Genomic DNA, 12,827 nt, shown 5'->3' with positions numbered 1-12,827 from the left:
CAGACCTGAAGGGCAGCTAGGGGCCATAGTCTCAGTGGTTACACCAGGCTCTATTGGACCAGCAAACCTGGTCCCCACCTTCTTTTTTTTTGCCTCCAAATGATTTTGAGTTTTGTATAGTATAGACATTTTTCTATTAATTTGTTTTCCTGATCATTAATCCTATGATATGCTGTGCCCATTTCTGTTAATCTCATGAATTAAATTCTTTGTTCTTTAGGTTTTAGAATTTCTTCTTGATTTTAAATTATCCATACAATTTTCCATTTCTCCCTGTTTTTTTTTTAATATATTATCAAAGTTGTTTTTAATTCTGTGATCTAATATCTAGATTACTTGTGGGTCTGCTTCTATTATCTATTTTCCCCGTTGGTTTTGTTTATATCATTTTGTATCTTGGCATATCTAGTAATTTTTTATTGAATGTTCGAACATTATGTGTTAAAAGAATAAAAGCTTCAGATGAAGTTACCTTTCACCAGGCAGAATTCACTCTTCTGAAGAAAAGATAGAGTTGAGGGGTGATTACCTTAAACAAATAAGAGAATAAGCAGAGTCTTTCCAGATAAGAGAAACAAAAATGCAGTTTTGCCAAGGCTCCTTCTAGCTATGGTTGGTTCTAGTTCTCGAATGTGGCATTCTCTCGTTTTCAGTTGTGAAACTGGTGGGTCTATGTCTCCTCAGCCCTGAAATACAGGAAAATACACTCTCCTTTTCAGAGCTTTTGCACTTACAGTTTCAATTTCTTGCTTAATAGAGCTTTTTAATTCAGCATTTCTTTTTTTGAGGGGGAAACCAACTGTGTATTTAAGGACCCCAAATCGTCCAATTTTTTTACTTGAGCATGGCTTAACTGTCAAAAATTCTCTTGGTTTCTTTTTCTTGGCACCTTTGTGCTGGTGCCAACCCAGGAAGCTCAGCTCTAGCTAGGCTTAGATTTGACCAGTCTCCCCTGGGCAATGGTGGCTACAGATCATCAGTGTTAATTTATTTCCTCCTCTAGGGCTCTCACTCTCTCCTGATGTATTCACCAAGGCTCCCTGACCAACAGGTTTTCAGTATTCTCAGTACCAAGGTTTTGCTTAGTTTTATAGCTTCTTTCCCACCATAGTTTTAGAATTCTGCAAATGTCTTGAGGAGGAAAACAGCCATATGTTTGATCCCCTCAAGTCTTCAAGTTTTTCACTCTGACCCTGAGCAGTCTCAGCAGCAGCTTTATTTGGACCTAAGCCAGATTGTCACCTTAAAGCCAGGATTGGAAAATGTCCCCAGGTAAAATGTGGCTGCAGTCCTTCAACTCAATTCTAAGAGGTTCTGTTCTCTCTAGAATTTTAGTTCTTAAATCCTGATTGCTTCTGAAACTCTGATACCTTTAAAATGTCAACTACATCATTTAACTGACTTTTTGAGTTTTTCTTGGCAGAAGTATTGGCATACCACAGTTTTCTCCATCCTACTGGAAGAGAATTCCACAAAAAGACAAATGTGGTTTTAAGTACTATTTTTGGTAGAAACAGGAGATCAACAAGTAGAAGGGCCTAATGATAAAATGGACTTCCTTAACTCCTCCTTTCTTTTTTATTTCCTGGAAAAGAACAAGAATAAATACAAGTGAATACAGAATTCCAGAGTGGGAGAAATCCTGATAGAAGACCACCATATGGATAGTAACTGGCTTAACTTTTCTCCTATGGAGAAATTTGATTCCAGACTGTAAGTGTAGATGAATAGGTGTCACAATATTAACATGTATCTAAGGGAGTTACAGTTCATCTTAATTTTTTTTCTTGATGCTTACTTGTGTTTCTAACATGTTAATATTTTAAACATTTTATGTGTTATAGTCTCACATTCTGTGAAACACATTAGAGAAGATCAAAGAAGTTATATTTCCTACATTAGAAGTGTAATCTCTGGTAGCATAGTGCCTAAGGCACTTGACTGCTAACCAGCAGGCTGGCGGTTCAAACTCACCGGCCACTCCTTGGAAGGAAGGTTGGGCAATCTACTTCTGTAGTGATACTGCCTTGGCAACCCAAGGAGGGGTCGCTATGAGTTGGGGCTGACTTGATGGCACATAGTAACAACAACATTACCCTAAGTAGAAAAATAATAAAACATTTTGTCATTTCCCTGATCATCCTTCACAAATCACAATGCATCTGGGGCTTCAGCATTCCTTATATAATTCCATAGTTACTTACTTCCATATACTTTGCCCCTTTGGATGATTGTTCTTTCTTTACATCCTTGGAATCTATGTGGCCTTTTACCCTCCTTTTAGTTGTTACTTCAAGGGGGAAGGTCCACAGTGGAAGGGATCCTGAATCCTACTTTAGGGGAGACTGGGGGCTGAGCTTTGGTTCTCAATAGCTAATCCTTGTGCCTTGTTGCAGCCCTTCCAGCTGTGATGAGCTGATAGTTTGGGGCCAGGATGGGACTGTGACTTCTCTGGTAAGATGTCTTCCCTGAGGTCAGCCACATGTGCCAAGGGACTCTTTTAAAGCCAGGGGCCAGGCCATGGAAAGAGAGAGAAGAGCAGAGAGTGAGAAATACAAGACAAAGCACAAAGTACACCAGTGTGCAGAGAGAGAGAGTGAGGTGGAGAAAGAATATAGGGAGTGGGTTCCAAACCAAAACTCGCTGCCATCGAGTTGATTCCAACTCATAGTGACCCTATAGGATAGAGTAGAGCTGCCCCACAGGGTTTCCAAACCTATAAATCTTTACAGAAGCAGAGTGTCTTATCTTTGTCCTAGAGAGTGGCTGGTGGGCTCAAACCACTGAGTTTTTTTGGTTAGCAGTCCAATGCTTTAACCACAGCACCATCAGAGCACCTAGGGAGTGGCTTAGAGAAGATAAAGCTTGAATAGGAGGGAAGGTTTTCAGTGGCCATTTTTCAGAAGTGGACCACCATGTATTTTTTCCTAGTCTGTCTTAATCTAGAAGTTGAGCTAATAAACCGAGAAGCTGTACTATATGAAGAAGAACATGGCATCAGGATTGGAGGAAGACTCATTTAGAACCTACGATTTGCAGATGACAACCTTGCTTACTGAAATCAAGAAATCAAATGACATATACTGCATTGGGCAAATCTGCTGCAAATGACCTCTTTAAAGTGTTAAAAAGCACAGATGTCACTTTGAAGACTAAGGTGCCCCTAACCCAACCCTTGGTATTTTTAATAGCTGCATATGCATATGAAAGCTGGACAATGAATATGGAAGACTGAAGAAGAATTGATGCATTTGAATTGTGGTGTTGGAGAAGAGTATTGAAAATACCATAGACTGCTAGAAGAATGGACAAATTTGTCTTGGAAGTACAGCCAGAATGCTCCTTAGAAGCGAGAATAGCCAGACTTTGACTCTTGTACTTTGGTCATGTTATTAGACAGGATCAGTCCCTGGAGAAGGATATTATGCTTAGTAAAGTAGAGGGTCAGTGAGAAAAGGGAAGACCCTCAATGAGATGAACTGACACAGTGACTTCAGCAATGAGCTCAAGCATAGCAATGATTGTGAGGGGGGCGCAGGACCAGGCAGTGTTTCATTCTGTTGAACATGGGGTCACTGTGAGTCAGAGCCAACTCAGCAGCACCTAACAACAACAGGAGGGAAGGAAAGAGGAAAGTCCCAGCTCAAACAAGGATTGTCTAGTTAATGCTACATGGAGACTGAGGAAAAGTAGGCTGTAGCATTCTGGGTAGAGAGGACCTCTAGAAGTCCAGTGATAGGTCTATGGGGAAGCACAGGGTAAGTTTAAATTCAGGTAATGGTCTGTCTGGATGAAGTGTGTCAGTTACTTCTTACAGTTCTCTATAAAATAGAAGTTACAATGACCATTGGGTCATTGGGTAAGGCAACAAAGGCTAAATGGTGTTATTAGGAAGTCTAAAGGGACAAGTGTACAAAAGCAAAGCTGTCACTATGATAGTTAAGGTTGTGTGTCAACTTGCCTGGGCCATGATTCTTAGTGGTTTAGGAGTTATGATGTAATCACATCCATGGTGAGATGTGCTGTGAACAGCCAATCAGTTGAAAGGGAGTTTCCTCGGGTGTGGCCTGCTTCCAATATGTGTATGGATGTCATGGGAAAATCTTCTGGCTTTCTACTGGATATTGATTCTGCTTCTAGCTCATCATCATTTCTGATTCCTGGACTTGAACCAGTGACCTGCCTTGGATATTGCCTGCTGATCTTGGGATTGTTGCCTTCACTGCCTGTGAGTCAGCAATCTGCCATTTTACCTGCTGGTCTTGGATTCTTCAGCCCTGAGAGCCAGCACCCTACCATACCGCCTGCTGATTTTGGGTTCATCAGCCCTTGCACTTGTATGAGTCGGGAGAGGCTTCCAGCTTGACATTTGATTCACAGACTTGAGACTTACCAGCCTCTGCAACTGCAAGTCATTCCTTTGAGATATCTCTCCCTCTAAGCTTCGCTAGTTTTGCTTCTATAGAGAACCCAGCCTAAGACAATCACTTTGAAGACTAAGGTGCACCTGACCCAAATCTTGGTATTTTCAGTTGCCTTATATGCATGCAGAAGCTGGACAAAGAATAAGGAAAACCAAAGAAGATTTGTTGCATTTGAATTACGGTACTGGAGAATATTGAATATACCAAGAACTGCCAGAAGAACAAACAAATCTGTCTTGGAAGAAGTACAGCCAGAATGCTCCTTAGAAGAAAGGATAGTGAAACTTCATCTCACATACTTTGGACATGTCATCAAGAGAGACTGGTCCCTGGAGAAGGACATCATGCTTGGTAGGGGGTCAACGAAAAAGAGAGAGACCCTGAAGGAGATGGATTACACAGTGTCTGTGTAATGGGCGCAAGCATAGCAATGATTCTGAGGATGGCACGGGACTGGGCAGTGTCATTCTGTTGTACATGGGGTTGCTGGGAGCCTGAACTGACTTGACGGTACTAATAACAACAAAGAGACAAGAATTATAGTTCAGGGCCAGAGGAGGTAGTGCATATCAAGTGGTCTCTTCTATGTTCCCTGTCAGCCCTTCCTTGTACAGGTCACTTCATCAATTTTTTTTTTTTTTTTTTTTGATGGAGTAAGTGCTTTCTATGAGCTCCTTCTTGTATTGGACATATGGAGGTACTCAGCAGCTAGAGAGTGGAAGAGAAGGAGAGGAGAGATCAAGGAAGCAGTCTATCTTCTGCCCAGAGTGTTTAGGAAAGGAGCCTCTTAATCACAAGTGTGGATTCTAGTTGTGAGTAGATCAGGTGAGTTTGTGCTTAGGCATGATTTTAATGACTGTCATTGTTTCAGATCTATACCATAGAAGTGCACCAATTAAATAAATAGTTTCATAACTGCCTTTGTATTGGAATCATCCAGGGAGTTTGTTGGTCCCTGCTTCCTCTTCCATGAGGTCTGATTTAGTAGTTGTTAGGTGGGGCCTAGAAACTTAACTTTTTTCCATGGTCCCAGCCCAGTCTGCATAACCTCCAAAGCTGCTTCTTTTAGTCAGTATACTTTTTTGAGTCCCCTTCTACATGAGTCTGAAGGATGGTCTGGCTGCAAACATCAGTGATTTTAATGCCAGTGCCTTCAGCCACGTTGTGAGGAAAGGGAGGGTGCTGGTTATGAGTAGCAGTGGCAGTCAAGTGTGCAGAGGTGGGAGAGAGAAGCCGGGTATGATAGGAGGTACACCAGTTTCTGGGGTGTATTATGGCAGAATACCTGCCTGTATATATCTCCAGACTCTGACAGCCAGGATGTAGCTGTGTAGGTTTAGAGTGCTTATTAGACACGTATGCACAGGCGGGGGTATAGCTCAGGGGTAGAGCATTTGACTGCAGATCAAGAGGTCTCTGGTTCAAATCCAGATGCCCCCTACTTATGTTGAATTTTATTCATCGAACATAGTGTTTTAGTTCCTGCCTTGTTCATCACATTGGATCAACTTACAGGGAGGAAAGAGAGCCTGCTCTAATGCCTGTCCCAAAATACAAACCCACTGCCATCAAGTCGATTCCAACTCATAGTGACTCCCATTGGGTTTCTGAGGTGGTAAATCTTTATGGAAGTAGATTGCCCAGTCTTCTTTTCATGGAGTGGCTGGTGGGTTTGAACCACCAACCTTCTGGTTAGTAGTCAGACACCTTAGGCACTGCATCACCCATTTCTTCAAGGTTGAGTCCATTTCTGTAGAGCCTTTGGTGAGTATTAGTGTTCTTTTTCCATGTCTAGCATCTGAATCCTCTTAACTCTGTTTTGGGATCCACAATTGTGTTACTTTTGGTGGAAGACATGGTCTGTCTCCTGCTGAGGAAAATGAAAATGTCCGATATGTGCTGCCTTGAATGTTAGTAGTTAGTGATTGGCATGTGCCTAAGTTTGGCAGCAACACACTTCCAAATAAGATTATGAATGTACAGTACATCATGCATAGAAGTTGAGGGAGTTTGGAATTCATTCAGAGGCTTTCTTTGGCCTAGCCTTTCTAGCCAAATACTTGCTCTGTATTTGGAACACCAAGAGTGAGGCCACAGGATGAGGGAAGGCCAGAGAGAAGAAGGTGGTGGAGAAAACCCAAGTCCACCCATTGGAATGGGGGTGTGGTGACCCAGACTGATGTGGAGAAAGAGCAAGTCTCTGGTCAAGGCAGAGGAGTCTTCTGGGATTAAAACCACCCTAGAGAGGGTGAGCTCACCACCAGAGATGAGCCAGTTTGCAGTGGGGTGGATCTCCCAGGTCCCGAGGGGCAGACTAGAATGCAGTAGAAATTATAGTGCTACAATGTACTGAGGTCTGGGGGGGTGCACACTGGTTAATAGCTCTTAATCAAAGTTATACTGGAGAGGGCCTGTGGCTCTGGGGTAGAGCATCTGACTGCAGATCAAGAGGTCCCTGGTTCAAGTCCAGGCACCCTCAGCTGCTCCACTTTTATCCTCCTGTGTAGCCCCACCACCCAATTTCCTGTCCCCATTCTGCCCCTCTCTCGTGTCTTGTTGTGAACATTTGTGCTATTATTTGCCTTTCCAGTGTCTGAACCTCTTCCCTCTCTTTTAGAATCCAAAACAATGTGAGTCTGGTTGGAAAGCACAGTTCTGCAACTTGTTATGCCAAACAAACCTGTCAAATACCCTCTCTGCTGGTGATGAGGGCACAGCTCTGACTATAAATGTGGAACGAGAGACTGACTTCTTCCAAAACTTCTCCAAAAGAGTCAAAAGAGAACCTACAGATTAGGAAAACATACTCGGCAACAACATATATGACAAGGGACTTCCCTCTAGAATTTCTAGAAAACCCCACACCTCAACACCAAAAAGATGAACAGTCCAATTGAAAATAGTCAGAAGACATGAATAGATACTTCACCAAGGAGGATATTTAGGCGGCCAGCAAATACATGAAGAAATGCCCACAATCATTAGCCATCAGAGAGAAGCAAATCAAGACAAAAATGAAATAACCATCTTACCCCAGCACTGATGGCAAGGTCCAACATGACAGAAAATAACAAATGCTGGTGGAGATGTGGAGAGATCGGGACTCTGATACACTGCTGGTGTGACTGTCAAATGATATAACCACTGTCGAAAGCAGTATGGCAATTCCTTACAAAGCTGGAATTAGAAATACCATTTGACCCAGAAATCCCATTACTAGGTATATTTACTAAAGAAGTGAGAGCCAGAACAAGAATAGCTATATGCACACCCATGTTCATCGCAGCACTATATACAATAACAAAAAGACAGAAACAACCTAGGTGTCCATCAACTGAAGAATGGATAGCCAAATTATGGTACAGACACACAATGGAATATTATGCAACCCTAAAGAATAATGTAGAATCTGCAAAACACTGCATAACATGGATGAACTTGGAGGACATTATGCTGAGTGAGATAAGTCAATCACAGAAGGACAAATACAGTATTAGTTCATTATTGTAAAAAGTCAAGGAAAGATTTATATATGGAAAGAAACTTTCTTTGTTGGTTATCAGGGGTGGGAGGGGAGGGAACACTGAAAAAAAAAAAAAAAAAGCATTGACCCATGTCATTTTCTGTTGTTGTTGCTGTTATGTGCTCTTGAATCAGACCCAACTCACAGTGACCCCTCCTTGGGTTTCCGAGGCAATATCACTATGGAAGTAGATTGCCCAATCTTCCTTCCAAGGAGTGGCTGGTGGGTTTGAACCTCCAGCCTTCTGGTTGGCAGTCAAATGTCTTAGGCACTATGCTACCATGTCACTTTAGCTTTGTGTATTTCACTGTACATAAATTATATTTCAATAAAATGTTTTGTTTTGTTTTGATTTTTTAAAAAGATATTGAGCCTCTTGTTGAGGTAGTAGAGCTGTGGCTTTGGCAACAGAGCTGGTGGCTGCATCTAGGGCCCAGTGGGGGCTGCCAGATGAGGGCGCTGCTCTTGTGGCCATGTGGTTCTCACTGCCTGGGTTCCCTTGGATTCTGTCATTTGTGAGCCTGGACCCCTAACCTTCCCTGACATCCCATCAGCAATTGTCTGGTTATTTTGGTTATCTAGTGCTGCTCCAACAAGAATATACCACAAATGGGATGGCTTTAACAAACAGGAGTTTATTCTTACAATTTGGAGGCTTTAAGTCTGAGTTCAAAGTGCCAGGCTCTAGGGGCTGGGTGAAAGCCCCTCAACCTTGGGATTCAGCTCTGCCTCCTGCTCCCAGCCCACTGAAGCTAAAGGCTTTTCTTCATTCAGGCAGCTGCTGGCTGCTGAGGGTGACAGGCCCAAAGTTGACAAGTAAGAAGGCACAGTCCCGATGTTACCATACCACATGGCAGACCATTAATTCAAGTCCATCACAAGTCCCAAGGTTGGCAGTGCATGGCAGGCTGCTGAACAATGACACGGTCACATGCAGGGTTCAAGTGTGCCATAAGCTAGAGACTATCCCCAATGCTTCTCCTTATATATAGGAAGCAGACCACATCCCTAAGGCAGCTACTCAGCTGCTCCCAGTGGATCCCACCATGGAGTTGATTACAAGTCTCATCATGGGAATACTACCACCAGCTGCCCAGCCACTTGACCAGGCCCAGCCAAGTTGACACACAACCTTAACTACCACAATTCCACCTTTGTCAAATTGGCACCTGTGCAGATCTTCGATGGGTAGCATCTGTACAGATCTCCTTCACTGGGTGGCTCCAGTCCCCTAGTTCTTGAGTGGCGACCTCACCCACTTGGCCTGGCGGGTCCCTTCCTCTCCCTCTTGGGCATGGCAGCCCTGCCCCCTCACTCTTGGGCAGCAGCTATAACTCCTTCGACTAGCTCATGTGAACAAGCAGCCCCACACTCCAGAACCAAGTTGGTGAAGGTATGGTGCTTTGAAACCTAGGGGGCTGTGGTGGTTCCACCCCCAAAGGCCATGGTTCTACCCTTGAGATTGAGGCAGCTCTGCTTCTATTTCCTTGGTCTCTCCACTTCTGCCAGTTAATCCCCGAGAGCAACCCACTCCACCAGAAATCTTCCTGCCCAAAGGACCTAGCTTTCTTGCTCCGTGGGCTGGCCAACTGCTACTCCATTTCATGGCAGTGTCTTCTACCAATTAACACCTGAAGGCAACCCACTCTGCCAGGAAGCCACCTGCGCAGTGGCATCCCACTCTTTTCTTCCATGGGCTGGTAAGGCTGTCACTGTCTTGTGCCAGTCTCTGGGCTGTGCGCCTGCCATCTGTCATGCTGCATACTAGAGTCTCTCTTCTGAGGTCTCAGGTCAAGGATGCACCACACCCCTGTTTACACTTTTTAAGTATCTGTCAGAGAAGTACCCCACTCTCTTGGTACCGTATTCTGTTTTGGTTACCTAGTGCCACTCTAACAAGAATATATACCACAAATGGAGTGGCTTTAACAAACAGGAGTTTATTCTCTTACAGTTTGGAGGCTTTAAGTCTGAGTTCAAAGTGCCAGGCTCTAGGGGCTGGGTGAAAGCCCCTCAACCTTGGGTTTCAGCTCTGCTTCTTGCTTCCAGCCCACTGGAGCTAGAGGCTTTTCTTCACTAAGCTGCTGGCTGCTGAGGCTGATAAGCCCAAGATTGATATGTAAAAAGGCACAGCCTCGGTGTTACCAAACCACATGGCAGGCCATTAATTCAAGTCCATTGAAAGTCCCAAGGTTGGCAGAGCATGGCAGGATACTGAACAACGACTCGGCTACATGCAGGGTTCAAGTTTGCCATAAGCTAGAGACCATTCTCAAGTCTTCTTCTTGTATACAGGAAGCAGACCATATCCCTAAGGCTGCTCACAGTAGATCCCACCATGGAGTTGATAACCCGTTTCTTCATGGAGAATAAATACTACCACCAGCTGCTCCACCACTCAACCAGGCCCAGCCAAGTTGACACACAACCTTAACTACCACACTGGTCTTTTTCCATTAGCCAGGGTCAGCTTATGTTTTTGTACCTGCTTCCCATGACGAGTACAGAAATCAGTACCTGGAGTGATTTTCTAGTAAGGGATCCTCAAGAAATCGGATGTGGGGGAGTATGGAATTCATCATCAGATCTAGTTGTACTAATGTCAGTAAGGATCCAGTTGCTTTTTCCCAAATGCGAATCTAGTAAGCCACGGTACGCAGCAGCAGTGTGGCTAAATGAATGGTTCACTCAGCCAGAGTGAAGTGCCTACTCGGAGCAAGGCTTTGAGGAGCCTGGTTACTGCTGCCATTGGTAGAATGAAAAGCTACAGGGTGGGTGGCTGATTCTAAGAGGAATAGGAGTTACTAGAGCAAATACTCAGCTTTTTGACTCAATACACAGAAAGGCTCACTGGGACTTCTGTGAATGTGCTAAAAGAATCTTACCTAAGTCACCCATATGACAGAGCAGAAATCCAAGGTAAAAGCTGATCCTGCAGTGGCTAAATTTAGTTCCATCCATAACCTCTCTTGTCTCTTATGTTCCTGTGGTATAGTGAATTACTTAATATGGTCCGTCTAGCTATAGTCTTTTGTTTCTCCCACAAAATGATTGGGTGGGATTATGCAATCAAGATGCTTGTGGCCCATCAAGGGGATTGGACCAGCTACTAATAATGTAAATAAGTGCATGGAACCCTTATGGGGGTGGAACCATGCAAATAAGTTGTACAGAACCCTAATGAGAGGATTAGTCACTTTTGCTGTCCTGATGAGCTTAAGGGGAGCCTACCCCAGAAACAGAAGAGAGGACCTTGCTCCATCCAGGAGCAGAATGTGTCCTTTGAACTGAGAACCTCCTAGAACTAGGAGACAGAGTGCTGTAACACCAGAGAAGGGGCAAGATTGTGAGAAATGGTGGCATGGAAGGCAGAGAAACAGCAGCAGGAGAACTAGGAGACTGGCATGAGATGGTGGCAGGCTTCCTGGCCCATGGAGCTGAGGTGGCTGAAGTGGGCTTGCTGACCCATGGAGTGAGAGAGCTGATTGCTTTGGGGCAGGAGGCATGCCGGTGGAGTGGGGTGGTTCAGGCACTTGTTTGTGGAGCTCAAGAGCTCTGTAACAGAGCATGGCAGAGGCCAGGGCCAGGAGAAGCCTGTCCTAAGGGGCCTAAGAGGAGGCCTGTTTTCAGGGAGCTAAGAAGACTCTTGCACTGCTGAGAAGGGCTGAGAGAGTTGTACTGCACTGAACAAGGGAGATTTTGCCTACATGCTTCCTGATCCTGATGCTGAGTTGTAGTCTGTTGACCCTGATCCATGTTGTAATCTGTTGTTGTTAAGTGCCATCGAGTCGTCTCCGACTCATAATGACCCTAGGCACAGCAGAATGAAACACCGCCCGGTCCTGAGCCAGCTCCATGATTCTTGCTACACTTGAGCCTATTGCCACTGCCACCGTGTCAATACATCTCACTGATGGCCTTCCTCTCTTTTGTTGACCCTCCACCTTACCAAGCATGACATCCTTCTTCAGGGAATGGTCCCTTCTGACAATGTGACCAAAGTATGTGAGACGAAGTCTGGCCATTCTCGCCTCCAAGGAGCATTCTAGATGCACTTCCTCCAGGACAGACCTGTTAGTTCTTTTAGCAGTCCATGGTACTTTCAGCATTCTTCGCCAACATCACAGCTCAAAAGTATCAACTCTTCTTCCGTCCTCTTTATTCACTGTCCAGCTGTCACATGCATATGAGGTGATTGAAAATACCATGGCTTATGTCAGGCACACCTTAGTCCTCAAGAAGACATCTTTGCTCTTCAGCACTTGAAAGAGGTCCTTTGCAGCCAGTTTGCCCAGTGCTGTATGTTGTCTTCTGTCCTGACTGCTGCTTCCATTGGTGTCGAGTGTAGAACCAAGCAATGTGAAGTTTTTGACAATTTTAGTCTTTTCTCCATTTATTGTAATGCTGCTTACAGGTCCAGTTGTGAGGATTTTTGTTTTCTTTATATTGAGATGTAATCCATACTGCAGACTGTATTCATTCAATCTTCATCGGTAAGTACTTCAAGTCATCCTCACTTTCAGCAAGCAAAGTTGTGTCATCAGTGTATCGCAGGTTGTTAATGATTCTTCCTCCAATCTTGATGCCACGTTCTTCTTCATATAGTCCAGCTTCTCAGATTATTTGCTCAGCATACAGATTGAATAAGTTTGGTGAAAGAATACAACCCTGATGGACTCCCTTCTTGGTTTTAAACCATGCAGTATTCCCTTTTCCTGTTTGAACGACAGCCTCTTGGTCTATGTACAGGTTCCTCATGAGTACAATGAAATGTTCTGGAATTCCCATTCTTCTCAATGTTATCCACAGTTTGTTATGATCCACACAATCAAATGGTTTCACATAGTCAATAAAACACAAGTAAACATATTTCTGGTATT

General features: G+C 44.0%; 1 non-coding gene across 1 annotated transcript; it reads left to right on the top strand.

Moving 5' to 3' along the window:
- The first annotated feature begins 5,792 nt into the window (after window positions 1-5,792).
- Window positions 5,793-5,864, top strand: TRNAC-GCA. Its single transcript has one exon. It is a non-coding gene; the product is annotated as a tRNA-Cys (tRNA).
- Window positions 5,865-12,827: the final 6,963 nt, after the last annotated feature.

The sequence above is a fragment of the Orycteropus afer genome, unplaced genomic scaffold, assembly GCF_000298275.1.
Source record: "Orycteropus afer afer isolate SDZICR_OR568_19922 unplaced genomic scaffold, OryAfe1.0 scaffold01074, whole genome shotgun sequence".
Lineage (NCBI taxonomy): Eukaryota > Metazoa > Chordata > Mammalia > Tubulidentata > Orycteropodidae > Orycteropus > Orycteropus afer.
Note: the sequence above shows the minus strand (reverse complement) of the source record. Positions and strands in the feature narration are given on the sequence as shown.